Source organism: Natator depressus, chromosome 6, assembly GCF_965152275.1.
Source record: "Natator depressus isolate rNatDep1 chromosome 6, rNatDep2.hap1, whole genome shotgun sequence".
Lineage (NCBI taxonomy): Eukaryota > Metazoa > Chordata > Testudines > Cheloniidae > Natator > Natator depressus.
Genome location: NC_134239.1, coordinates 32,119,371 through 32,132,753, shown reverse-complemented (window position 1 = coordinate 32,132,753; position 13,383 = coordinate 32,119,371). Strand labels below are relative to the sequence as shown.

The following is a 13,383-nucleotide window of genomic DNA, read 5'->3' as shown; positions in this document are numbered from 1 at the left end:
AAGACATACAGATGAACATAATTTGTTGAGAAAGAGTCAACATGGTTTTAGTAAAGGGAAATCATGCCCCCACAATCTACTAGAATTCTCTGAGGGGGTCAACACGCATGTAGACCAAGGGGATCCAGTGGATACAGTGTACTTAGATTTTCAGAAAGCTTTTTACAAGGTCCCTCACAAAAGGCTCCTACGCAAAGTAAGCTGCCACAGGATAAGAGGGAAGGCGCTCTCATAGATTGGTAACTGGTTAAAAGATAGGAAACAAAGGGTAGGAATAAATGGTCAGTTTTCAGAATGGAGAGAGGTAAATAGTGGTATCCCACAGGAGTCTGTTCTGGGACCAGTCCTATTCAACATATTCATAAATGATCTGGAAAAAGGGGTAAACAGTGAGGTGGCAAAATTTGCAGATGATACAAAATTACTAAAGATAGTTAAGACCCAGGCAGACTGCGAAGAGCTAGAAAAGGATCTCTCAAAACTGGGTGACTGGGCAACAAAAGGCATTTATCAACATTGAATTTCATGTGCTAAAGTAATGCACATTGGAAAGCATAATCCCAACTATTCATATAAAATGATGGGGTCTAAATTAGCTGTTACCGTTCAGGAAAGATCTTGGAGTCATTGTGGGCAGTTCTCTTAGAAGATCCACTCAATGTGCAGCAGCAGTCAAAAAAGCGAACAGAATGCTGGGAATAATTAAGAAAGTGATAGATAATAGGACAGAAAATATCATGTTGCCCCTATATAAATCCATGGTACGCCCACATCTTGAATACTGCGTGCAGATGTGGTCGCCCCATCTCAAAAAAGATATATTGGAATTGGGAAAGGTTCAGAAAAGGGAAACAAAAATGATTAGGGATATGGAATGGCTACCGTATGAGGAGAGATTAATAAGACTGGGACTTTTCAGTTTGGAAAAGAGACAACTAAGGGGAGATATGATTAAAGTCTATAAAATCATGACTGGTGTAGAGAAAGTAGATAAGGAAGTGTTGTTTACTACTTCTTATAACACAAGACCTAGGGGTCACCAAATGAAATTAATAAGCAGCGGATTTAAAACAAATAAAAGGAAGTATTTCTTCACACAATGCACAGTCAACCTGTGGAACTCCTTGCCAGAGGATGTGAAGGCCAAGAGCATAACAGGGTTCAAAAAAGAACTAGATAAATTCATGGAGGATAGATCCATCAATGGCTATTAGCCAGGATGGGTAGGAATGGTGTCCCTAGCCTCTGTTTGCCAGAAGCTGGGAATGAGCGACTGGGGATGGATCACTTGATGATTACCTGTTCTGTTCATTCCCTCTGGGACGTCTGGCACTGGCCACTGTCGGAAGACAGTATACTGGGTAGATGGACCTCTGGTCTGACCCAGTAGGGCCATTCTTATGTTCTAAATATAGGTGGAATATTTGCTAGCCTCTAGTCCTCTGATACATTAGCTGTTTTTAATGACAGGTTGCATATTTTTGCTAGCAGCTGGACCACTTCATTCTTAAGTCCCTTCAGACCTCTTGGATGTATAACCTCTGGGCCTAGGGACTAACCGCTTTTTAAATTATCAATTTGTTCCAGCACTATTTCTGCTGACATCTCAATCTCTATTAGTACCTCACCTGTGTTACCAAAAAAGAAATATTAATTTCAGTTTTTAAAAAAATGCAAGACAATCAACATTTGCCAAGTGAGAAAATACAAGACTGATGAAACTGGAACATATGTCCTTTATCCCCACAGGCATAAAATGCTAGAGAGTACACAAAACTGAAAAATATAATTACTTCTACCTTATTTTTATATAATTGAAAAGTTCTTATTTCTCCTAACCAATAAACCATATGACAAACCAAAGTTTCTATTCATCTTTGAGTTCAGTAACTGGCCCAGAGCAATCACTACTCAAGGACTGAATCTGAGAATTACATGTGCTCAGCGTCAAAGTCAAGCTCCAGTTAAGTTTGTACTACTAAATAAATCTTTGCACACTTCCCAGTTCCTGGTGAACTTGTCAGGGCCAATTCTGTGGTCCACAGTTACTGGCTTCTGAAACCCAACTTTCTTACTATTTTAGCAAGAGTTTCCACAGCCAGTGCCTCTATTGACCAGCATACCAACAGAGCAAGCAAAGTTAAAAAGACTTTCATTACTAGCATTTAAACATTTTTAAAATAATATACTGAGAAAATTAAAATAAAGCTTTAATGTCATTAACTTATAAACTAACAGACTGTCTGCTTCAGTGTAATGTATTTTTAAGATACTACACATCTGAATGTTCAGAAAGCATTGTTGGGGAAAAAAAACAACCCAAAACAATCAAATGGAAGACTGTTTTGGAACAAAATGCCTTCAGTGAAACTGACACTATATTCAAGTGCTGCTATTTGTTATAATGTGCTTCTCTTAAATAAGAATATACTCTGTTGTGCCCCTATAACTTGTGCATTGGAAAAGGTGGCTTAGCCATCTCTGGGGCAACATCTCCTCCCTTCTCCCCACTACTAATTCTGGGGATCAGTGAGTGGGAAGCTGAGGGTGTGAGCAGGCCAACAGATAGGTCATCCCAGCTGTATTAACTTTCTGCACACTGTGCCATGGGGCTCCCTCTTTAAAGAGTATCCACACACCACACCTGCAGCCATGTATGCTCATCATCTCAGGTGTCAATTACGGCAACATCCTTCTCTCTGGCCTGGGCAAATGCAATTTTGCCCTGCTCATATCCATTCAGAATGTTGCTGTAAAGATCATTTTCCTAACCTGTCACTTCAGCCAAGTCACCCCACCCTTTGAATCCTTTCACTGGCTCCCCCTTCAAACATAAACTGCTTGTACTCACTTTCAAGGCCCTTCACGGTCAATTCCCACCATAGAATCACAGAAGTGTAGGACTGGAAGGGACCTCAACAGGTCATCTAGTCCAGTTCTTGCACTCAGGGCAGGACTAAGAAATAACTAGACCACTCCTGACAGGTATTTGTCTAACCTGTTCTTAACATCCAATGATGGAGATTCCACAACCTCCCTAAGCAATTTGTTCCAGTGCTTAACTACCCTGACAGTTATAAAGTTTTTCCTAATATCCAACCTAAACTTCCCTTGCTGCAATTAAAGCCCATTGCTTCTTGTACTATCCTCAGAAGTTAACAAGAACAATTTTTCACTCTCCTCCTTGTAACAACCTTTTATGTACTTGAAAACTGTTATATCCCCCTCTGTCTTCTCCAGACTAAACAAACCCAATTTTTTCAATCTTTCCTCATAGGTCATGTTTTCTAGACCTTTAATCATTGTTGTTGCTCTCCTCTAGACATACTCCAATTTGTCCACCTCTCTTCTGAAATGTGCACAGAACTGGACACAATACTCCAGCTGAGGCCTTATCAGTGCGAAGTAGAGCGGAACAATTATTTCTCATGTCTTTCTTAACAACACTGCTGCTAATACATCCCAGAATGATGGGCACTGTGTGTGCAACACTGTTACACAGTTGACTCATATTTAGCTTGTGTTTCACTATGACCCCCAGATCCCTTTCCGCAGTACTCCTTCCTAGGCAGTAAATTCCCATTTTGTATGTGTGCAATTGATTGTTCTTTCTTAAGTGGAGTACTTTGCATTTGTCCTTACTGAATTTCATCCTATTTACATCAGACCATTTCTCCAGTTTGTTCAGATTATTTTTAATTTTAATCCTATCCTCCAGAGCACTTGTAACAACTCCCAGCTTGGTACTGTCCTCATACTTTGTAAGTGTATTTCTATGCCATTATCTAAATCACTTAAGAAGATATTGGACAGAACCAGACCAAGGACCGATCCCTGCGGGATCCCACTCAGTATGCCCTTCCAGCTTAACTGTGAACCACTGATAACTACTCTCTGGGAATGGTTTTCCAACCAGTTATGCACCCACCTTATAGTAGCTCCATCTAGGCTGCATTTCCCTAGCTTGTTTATGAGAAGGTCATGCAAGACAGTACCAAAAGTATTACTAAAGTCAAGATACACCACATCTACCGCTTCCCCTCATCCACAAGGCTTGTTACGCTGTCAATCTATTATCTTCTAGGTGTTTGCAAATTGATTGCTTGATTATGTGCTCCATTATCGTTCCAGGTACTGAAGTTAAACTGACAGGTATGTTATTCCCTGGGTGGTCCTTATTCCCCTTTTTATATATTGGCACTATATTTGCCCTCTTCCAGTCTTCTGAAATCTCTTCAGTCCTCCATGAGTTTTCGAAGATAATAACTAGCAGCTCAGATATCTCCTCAGTCAGCTCCTTGAGTATTATAGGATGTATTTCATCAGGACCTGCCAACTAGAATTATTCTAAGTAATTTTTAACTCACTCTTTCCCTATTTTAGCCTCAGATCCTACCTCCTCATTTTCACTGGTGTTCACTAGACATCCAATCGCTACTAATCTTTTTGGTGAAAACTGAAACAGTCATTTAGCACTTTTACCATTTCCTCATTTTCTGTTATTGTCTTTCCCCCTCACTGAATAATGGGCCTACCCTGTCCTTGGTCTTCCTCTTGCTTCTAATGTATTTGTACAATGTTTTCTTGTTACCCTTTATGTCTCTGGCTAGTTTAATCTCATTTTGTGCCCTGTCCTTTCTAATTTTGTCCCTACGTGCTTGTGTTGTTTGTTTATATTCATTCTTTGTAATTGGACCTAGTTTCCACTTTTTGTAGGACTCTTTTTTTTGAGTGTCAGATCATTAAAGATCTCCAGGTTAAGCCAGGACAGTCTCTTTCAAAAACTGCCAACTTTCTCAAACTGTTTTTCCTCTTAGAGTTGCATCCAATGGGATCTTACCTACCAATTCCCTGAATTTCCTAAATACCTATCTCATAGCTCTCATTCACTATTGAGCGGTCAGTGCTTGCCTCCGTTCGACCCACAATGCCAGCCTCCACTGCCCACTTCCTAAATTAAAAAAAAAAACCTTTTCACATTCTTTCATGCTACCCCAGATGCTTGTAAGTGCTCCCCATACACATCCACAAAATAACCTCGTTATCCACCTTCAAATCCCTCCTCAGCCTCTCCTTTGCTGTGATGCCTACAAAGTATATGACAATGCTGTCGGTGCACATTATGCTGACATTGTTTACTTGTACTCCCCTCTGTCTATATTTCCATCTGTTGTCTTTTGTGTTATGCACAGATTGTAAGCTCCTTGGGGCAGGAGACTGTCTTTTTGTTCTGTGTTTGTACAGCACCTAGTACGATGGGGTCCTGGTCCATGACTAGAGATTCTAGGCACTATGGTAACAAAAATAATAAATAATAATATTGTCAGGGAATTAGGGATGTTATAGTGTGTCCTCACCACCAGAACACTCCCCTCACCTGTGTCTGGACACTGCATTGCAGGGACTCATCCTCTCCAGTGCCCCCCTGAGTCCTGGTTCCTCCAGCCAGCCTAGCTCTCAGTCCAGACCGCTTCCGGGGATAACAGAAAATCTTAACTCAAAATAGACACCTAGGCATTTAAGTCCATAATATAAACACTAGCCCTTCATAGAGATCCAAGGCCAGTGCTGTCAAGGTTAGGTTACTTGGGTTACAGCAGGGAGAGTCTTCCTTCCCTATCCTGGCTTCACCCAGAAATGGCCCCTAGTAGAAGAAGCCCACCCTTTTCATCTAGCCCACTCAGCCCCTTCTAGATGCCAGAAGAGCAACTCTCACTGGTTCTGCTGCAGCTATCATGAGAGATTTCTTTAGTCATCTCCTAGAGGTATGAACTCACTGCTCTTCCCTTCCAGCGGGACATCTTCTCATGGTGGGGTGTGCCAAGGCTGTGGGGGCTTCAACATGGGCCGACGAATGCTTGGTACACTTCATCCCACATGGATCCATAGGTCTCATCTCCTGTTCCTTCTTGTGAAAAGAAATCTGTATTTCCATGTTGTATTCCTGACGGTGGCATATTTGGAATGCACAGGGCTGTAGCGCCAGGTACCATCTTGCGATGTGTGGACTGGTGTCTTTCATCGCTTGCATCCACTTTAAGGGGACATAGTCACCATATGTATTCCTGAGCCCGGGTACCCCGACCAGCCATTGGTGACGTGGCACTGAACATGCAGAGGACAGTGGACTGCCTGGGATGATTTGTTCTGGAAAGACTTTGTTACACCTCCCAGAAGGGGGAACCATGGAGTGACCTGGCTGGAGGGCTGAGTCACAAAAAGGAGGCTGCAGTTCCTGGAGCAAGAAGGATGAGAGGATGATGGGAGAGATACGGGCAGAGGAGAGTGCAACGCCAGTTGAGAGCTAATTCCCAGAGCGACCGGCGGAGGTGACACTAGTGGTGTGTGTACCCCGCGACACATTTTTGGGGAGTTGTATGCTAATACTACTACTAGGCCAACTTCTGACACATCTGTTTGAAGAATAAATGGTAGCCAGAAGTCTGGGTACTGGAGAATAGGTTGCCTCCATAAAATGTCCTTTATCTTTTCAAAGACTTCCTCACACTCCCTTGTCCTCTGTACCCCTGGTGTGGATGCCTTTGTAAGTTAAGTCAAAGATGTTGCCAGGGTGGCAAATTGTGGAATGAAGCAATGTGAATAACTTGTCTGTCCTAGCAACCCTCACACTTGCTTCTTGGTCTTGGGGACCAGGGTTTTCTTCAAGGCTTCTATCTTGTTCTCAAGGGAATGGGTTCAGCCATTTCTCATTAGCTATACAAGATATTTAGTTTCTTGCATGCCAAATTTGCATTTTGGGGGTTTGCTGTGAGTCCAGCCTCCCCCAGCGACTAGTACAGATGCTAAATGGACCAAGTGTGACCATCAGTCTGTGCTGAAAATAACCACATTGCCAAGGTATACTGCTGCAAACTGGTGGCAAACCACATGGTCCACGTGTGGCTGGGGCCCCATGCAAACCAAAGGACATGGTGGTGAACTGAAAAAGCCTCAAGGGCATGGCAAACACTGCTTTTTCCTTCAAATCTAGTGTAAGGGGTATTTGCCAATACCCTTTTGTCAAGCATAGGGTTATAATATACCTTACCTTCCCTAAATGATCAAGGAGCTCATCTACCTGGGGCACTGGATAAGTATCAAACTAGGATAGAATACAGAAATCTGTGCAGGACCAAACAGTGTTGTCTGGCTTAGGTACTAGCACCACAGGACTGCACCAGGGACTTCTCAGTGACTCTGAGTTCCAGCATTAACTGTACCTCCCACTACACCACTCCATGAAGCTTCTTAGAGATTTGATGGGTTTTATGTTCAGGCTTTGTCCCTTGGATTGTCAGAATTTGGTGTGCCAGGAAGTGCCTGGCAAGGAGGAAAACAGTGAATAGTGCTCCAAGAGGTTCTTGGCTATCCGGAATAAATGTGAGGCAAGATCTGCTGCTACTGATACATCAAAGGGGCCCACTGGAGCCTGTACCTGTGGTACAGGAGAACAGGGAGATCCCTGGGATCTATACATAGGTTTTCTTGGGCTCATCATGGTTTTAACAGATTAACATGATAACTCTGATCTCATAGTCCCCCTTGCCAACTCGCCAGATGACCTGGTATGGACCATGCTATTTGGCCAAAAGTTTAATTTCCATACTGGGGACTAGTACTAGATCCCTGGGCTAATAAACCCTCTCAAGCACCTGTAGAGTCAGACCTGGGTTTGCTGGGCTCACAGTAGATTTTCTTGGGCAAATTATCTCGAGACCCAGCCATTCCCACATCCACATGACATAATGTAGTACATTTTGGGACTGGGATAGCTATTCTTTCCAAGCTTCTCTAAGGATAACTAGAATTCCCCGGGACTGTCAGTCATACAATAATTCAAAGGACAAAAACCCCCTTGATGTAGTGTATGAAGTGTCACAAGCAAAGAGCAGGTTGACAGAAGCTTGTCCCCACAGGAGCCAAATATCCCCATGTACGCAGATAACCTGCGCCGAATCTTCATATCAGAGAACTCTGGGTCACACAAGGTTTCCAAGACTAAAGACTTGGAAAACCCTGGGTCCATTAAGCCCAATGCTATTTGCCTGCCAAGTTGTACTGCGACTATGTATGCTTGTCAATTGCATGATCAGAGCTGCCACAAAGTTCTACGATTCTACAGCCCATGCGGTCACATTCCATCAGGGGACACGAATGAGTGATAGGTCCTGGCTTTCCGCAACAAACACAATCAATGTGATTGCCAGGAAAGCCTGCATTACCAGATTTTGATTGCAACTCTGAGTAGTCCGCTCCTGGAGATGTGGTCAACATCCCCTGTTGCAACAATTTGGCTTGCCTTGTGGAATTCATTAGCTGGCCTCCACTTGCTCCTGAAGTCTGCTGGGGGCTCCACAGTGCCTTTCTCATCTTAGGGCTGTGTCTGTGGGCCATCTGGCCTGGAGTGATTAGTTTTACTGGGCCAATCTTTAGCCAGATAATCTGCAGTGATCTGAATAGCAACCGCTATTGAGCTGGGGTTTTGCCAGTGAACTCAGGTCTGAATTGCAGTTGGCAGAACTGTCAGTTATTGCTCAACAACTGCTGAGTCTATAATGTCTAGTGCAATGCAGGTCTCTGGACGGAGCCACTGGATAGCCCAATCCCTCAGGCACTGGGCCATAATGTGGGATCATGATGCAGGAGAAAAAGGTTCTGTCCAGAATCAGTGTTGATATGTCTCTGGGGATACACCCATCTGATGACAGTCATTATGGTGTCATAGTCTTTAGCTGCCTCATTGTCAAGGGCCTGGCAGGTGGACTGGTCTTCCCCAGACAACAAAGGCAAAAGCCAAGCAGCCCAGAACTCTTAGCCCATTGGGCTACCCACTCAAATATGACCAGGTATGCCTTTGGGTCATCATCTGGCCCCAACTTGGCAAGGTCAGGCCAGGCCTTAGTGATACTGCTCCAGACAGGGCTAGGCTGGCTATCCGCTGGAGAACTGATTCCTGAAACTCTCTGTTGCTGTTGTCGCTATAGTTGATGTTGCTCAAGACTGCCCATTGGGCTTCTTGTTGCCCCTCCAGGAACAGCCACTGAGCCTCAGCATGCGCTTGCTGTTGTCAAGCAAAAAGCCTTAACAAATCTTCCATTGTCCCCTTTGAGGACCATCACTGCTTCTGGTTTCATGTATTATAATGTGCACTCACCACAAAAATGCCCCTCCATGTCAGGATGCAGCATTTCAGGGACTCTTCCTCTCTGGCACATGCCCTGAGGCCTGGTTCCACATTGGTCTGCTGCGTCTGTGTCCTAGCCCTCTGGTCAGGCCAGCTCTCAGTCCAGACCCCTTCCAGGGTTAACAGAAAGGAATTAAATCTCAACTCAGAATAGCCATCTGGGCATTAAAGTTCATAATATAATCACTAGTCTCTTACAGAAATCCAAGGCCAGTGTTGTCAAGGTTAGGCCCCTGACTGAGCCAGTTATTGGGTTTACAGCAGGGAAAGACTTCCTTCCCAGAGAAAGACAGCCCTTTTTATCTGGCCAACAGAGCTCCAATTGGCCTCTGCCTGCCCCAAGCCTTTCTAAGTGCCAGAAGACCAACTTCCGCTGGTTCTGCCTGTAGCTGATCATGGGAAGCTTCTCTAGGTATCCCTATAGGTCTGAACTTGCTGCTTTTCCCCTCCAGTAGGACACCTTCTTAGAGCACAGTGTGCAAAGATGGAGGGCCCTCCAGCAGTGGTTGGCAAATGCTTGGTATACCCTGTCACAAGGGAGCTATTGAGGACACAGATGATTGGCAGAGCATGAGAGTGAGACTTCCCTCTGACAGAACAATTCAGGAGAGATCTTTAGGTTTCACCCTCTTTAATCCTCTCCTACTAGTTTTCCACTGGAAGTGTGCAATAAAGTCCAATGTAAGTAATATATGTAACTTGTTTTTTGCTTAACAAGATTACTTGTGTCTTAGTCATAGGTGCTGGAACTGGGGGTGCTCCTGCATCCCCTGGCTTGAAGTGGTTTCCATTGTATACAGGGTTTACAGTTTGGTTTAATGGCTCTCAGCACCCTCACTATAAAAATTGTTCCAGCACCCCTTGTCTCAGTGGTAGATGGTGACCTTCATTTTAGTCAGTATTTTCCTGTAAGTTCAATAGTCTTGATGATATTATTAAATGTCTCAAATGCACAGTAAGGCAGATATCACGATATTTTTAGCAAACAATAACATGATCCACAGAAAATACATGGAAGGGTTAAGTACATCCAGGAAATACATTGCATATTTAAAAACAAGAGTCACATGGTTACAGGGCAAGGGAATAGTGGGGTAGTGAGGGAAAGTCATTGCTAATACCCACTATAAACTTACTTAAATAATTATATATAAAGATATGTATAAATGTATGACTCACTTTATCTGCTCTGTAATTTTTCATCTTAATTTTTAAAATACGAATGGACTTGATTCTTCTAAGTAAGCAAATAAATCGTCTCCTTCAATAACATAATAGTCGATTATTTTGGGAATTCCTAGATTAAGGGAGGGGCAACCATACAAAGTTCTCAAAATTGCAGATCGAGAGAGATGGTGTCACATGATATACCTGGCAAAAGTTTCAAAGTTAAAGGTGAGAGGTATATGGTACTTCACTGGAATACATATATTGAAACAGTCTTGATACTGTGTCAAAAGATTTAGCAAAGGTTTTAAAGCTACATGGTGAGCTACGTGGTCACCTTATGCTTATTTTTTGCCAAGGTCTTCACACTTGCATCAGTGCATGCTGTGTCCTGTGTAAAGTTATGCTGCACCATCTTGTGAATAATGGCTGTCTCCGCATACTCCACTTAGGTATTCTATTCCATGTATCAAAACATCTTAGTTACATGTAATATGGTGCGTGGTCTCCCCAGGGGTATTCTGCACCATGAATAGTGGTGGTCTTGACAACCTGGGGAAAGACATCCTATATGATAAATAGCAGTGCTCTTGACACAACTTGGATAGGCATCCTGTGCCATGAATAGGGACATCTGTGCATTAACATAAGAATGACCGTACTGCATCAGACCAATGGTCCATCTAGCCAAAGACCCTGTCTTCTGACAGTAGCCAATGCCAGATGCTTCAGAGGGAATGAACAGAACAGGCAATCAACAAGTGATCCATCCCATCATCCACTCTCAGCTTCTGGCAATCAGAGGCTACGGACACCCCTGACCATCTTGGCTAATAGCCATTGATGGACCTATCCTCCATGAACTTATCTAGTTCTTTTTTGAACACCTAAATAGTTTGGGCCTTCCTAACATCCCCTGGCAACAAGTTCCACAGGTTGACTGTGCATTATGTGAAGTACTTTGTTTGTTTTAAACCTGCTGTTAATTTCATTGGGTGACCCCTAGTTTGTGTTATGTGAAAGAGTAAATAACACTTACTTTCTCCACATCAGTCACGATTTTATAGACCTCTATCATATCCCCTCTTAGTCATCTCTTTTTCCAAGCTGAAAAGTCCCAGTCTTTTTAATCTCTCCTCAGACGAAAGCTGTTCCATACACGTAGTAATGTTTTAGCCCTTCTCTGTACCTTTTCCAATTCTAATACAGCGGACCCTTGCTTGAGCGCGCATCGCTATAGTGTGGATTCGCATGTAGTGCGGGCACGGCGATGGACCCCAAATTTAAATTGGGATCCATGGTAACACGGTCCCCGCGTTAACACTGTACTGCGCATGGATCCCAAACCCCGAGTTCTAGCGAGGGTCCAGTGTATTTCTTTTATGAGATGGGGTGACCAGAACTGTACACAATATTCAAGGTATGGGCATACCATGGATTTACATAGTGGCATTCTGATATTTTCTGTCTCATTATCTATCCCTTTCCTAATGGTTCCTAATATTGTTAGCTTTTTTGACGGCTGTTGCACATTGAGCAGATGTTTTCAGAGAACTATTCACAATGACTCCCAGATCTTTCTTGAGTGGTAACAGATAAATTAGCTCTAATCATTTTGTATGTACAGTTGGGATTATGTTTTCCAATGTGCATGACTTTGCATTTATCAACATTGAATTTCATCTGCCATTTTTTTGCCCAGTCACCTAGTTTTGTGAGATCCCTTTATAACTCTTCGCAGTCTGCTTTGGACTTAACTATCTTGAGTAATTTTGTATCTTCTGCAAACTGATTACTGATTACCCATTTTTCCAGGTCATTTCTGAATATGTTGAATAGTACTGGAGCCAGGACAGATCCCTGGGGGACACCACTATTTACCTCTCTGCATTCTGAAAACTGACCAATTATTCCTACTCTTTATTTTCTGTCTTTTAATCAGTTACAGATCTATCAGAGAACATTCCCTCTTATCTCGTGACTGCTTACTTTGTTTAAGAGCCTTTGCTGAGGGACCTAGTCAAAAAGGCTTTCTGAAAGTCCAAGTACACTATATCCCCTGGATCATCCTTGTCCACATGCTCGTTGACCCCCTCAGAGAATCCTAATAGATCAGTGAGGCATGATTTCCCTTTACAAAAGCTGTGTTGACTCCTCCCCAACAGATTGTGTTTGTTTAGGTGTCTGATAATGCTGTTCTTTACTACAGTTTCAACCAATTCGGCTGGTACTGACATTAGGCTTATTGGCCTGTAATTGCCAGGATTGTTTCTGGAGCCTTTTTTAACAATTGGTGTCACGTTAGCTATCCTCCAGTTATCGGGTACAGAAGCTGATTTAAATGATAGGCTACATACCACAGTTAGTAGTTCTACAATTTCATATTTGAACTCTTGGGTGAACACCATCTGGTCCTGGTGATTTATTGTTTAATTTATTGTGAATTGTGAACAGTGGCATTTTCGACAGCCCCTGTGTGTGTTCTGCACTGTGAATACTGGTGCTGTCACCACTAGAGGAGAGTCCTGACCCCGGAATAGTGGCTTTCTTGACATACCTTGGGAGGCGGGGGAGGAGGGCATTCTACAACCTGAATAGTGCCACTGTTACCACCCTGTCCCCTCAATGGTGCATCCTAAGCCATGAATAGTTGTGCTCTCAACATCTCCAGGAGAGATGTCCTGCACAGGTTCTAGGAATGGATCACTCTGGGTGCCAACTTCAAGGTGGCACTGTATTGCTCAAATTTTTTCGTTTCTATTAATTGGCTTGCCTTTCCCCCATCCTCTGCTGATTGGCTGGCGATGGGTTTGTTTCTTTTGTGACTTGGCCACTACCATTTTCCACTCTGCCTGGCAAAAAAGCTAGGGCCACTCCTGGTCCTGCACTCTGAACAGTGGTGCTCTTGACACCTTCCAGAGTGCCACTGTGTGTCACAAAGAGTGCATGTCTTGACACCCACTGGAGGAGTGTCCTTCGCGGTGAACGGCGGTGCCACAGATGTGCCCCTGCGCCAGAGCATCCTGCACTGT

General features: G+C 43.4%; 1 protein-coding gene across 1 annotated transcript in view; it reads right to left on the bottom strand.

Annotated features, from left to right (window-relative positions):
- Positions 1-13,383, bottom strand: part of CYP2R1 (cytochrome P450 family 2 subfamily R member 1) — a 41,218-nt gene that overhangs the window by 27,304 nt on the left and 531 nt on the right. The gene's annotated exons all lie outside the window — the stretch shown is intronic.